The sequence below is a fragment of the Orycteropus afer genome, unplaced genomic scaffold (genome assembly GCF_000298275.1).
Source record: "Orycteropus afer afer isolate SDZICR_OR568_19922 unplaced genomic scaffold, OryAfe1.0 scaffold00327, whole genome shotgun sequence".
NCBI classification, from domain to species: domain Eukaryota; kingdom Metazoa; phylum Chordata; class Mammalia; order Tubulidentata; family Orycteropodidae; genus Orycteropus; species Orycteropus afer.
The window spans coordinates 620,718-621,799 of record NW_006921914.1 but is presented as its reverse complement, the minus strand read 5'-3'; positions in this window follow the sequence as shown (position 1 = coordinate 621,799).

The window sequence follows — 1,082 nt, the reverse complement described above, 5'->3', positions numbered from 1 at the left end:
CTCACGACTCCTATTCAATATTGTATTACAAGTTCTAATCAGAGAAGTAAGGCAAGAAAAAGAAACAAAATGTACCCAGATGGGAAAAGGAGAAGAAAAATTATCCAAAAAATCCACAAGAAAGCTGCTAGAGCTAATAGAAGAATTAACAAAGTTTCAGGGTACAAGGTCAACTAATAAAACTCAGTTGGGCTTCTTTACAAAAATAATGAGAAATCTGAAAGGGAATTTAGGAAAATTATTCCACTAATAATATCACCTAAGATAATGAAATATCTAGGACTAAATTTACTTAGGATGTAAAAGACTGATACAATGAAAATTATAAAAACACAACTGAAAAAGATTAAAGAAGACTTATACAAATAGAAAGATGTTCTGTGTTCATACATTGGAAAACTTAATTTTGTTAATATGTCAATACCATCCAAAGAAATCTATAGATTTAAAACAATTCTGACCAAAATTCCAACAGCCTTCTTTACAGAAATGGAAAAAAAATCCTCAATTTTAAATGGAATGCCAAGAGACCCTAGATAGCTAAAGCATATTTCAAGGAGAACAAAATAGGAGAAATCACACTTCCTGATTTTAAAACATATGATACAAGCCCAGTAATCAAAACAACATAGTAGTAGTGTAATAATAGACACAAAGGCCAATTAAATAACATTGAGAGTCTAGAAATGAACTCATACATCTATGGTCAACTGATTTTTTTAAAAAAGAATCCTAAGTCTATTCAGTCAGGGAGAGGAATAGCCTTTTCAATAAACTGGATTTCCACATGCAGAGAAAGGAAATAGGATCCATGCCTCACATCATACACAAAAACAAATTAAAAATGAATTAAAGACCTAAATGTGAAAAATAAAACCATAAAATTCTTAGAAGAAAATGCATGGTAAGGGTGTTAGAAGCTAGTTTATCTGATGTAAGAATAAAAGCATGAATAGCAAAAGACAAAATGAATAAATGGGACCTCATAAAAATGAAATGCTTTTGTTTGTCAAAAGATTTTGACAAAAAAGTGAAAAGGCAAGTTACTAACTGGAAGAGCAACTTTGGAAACCATATATTCT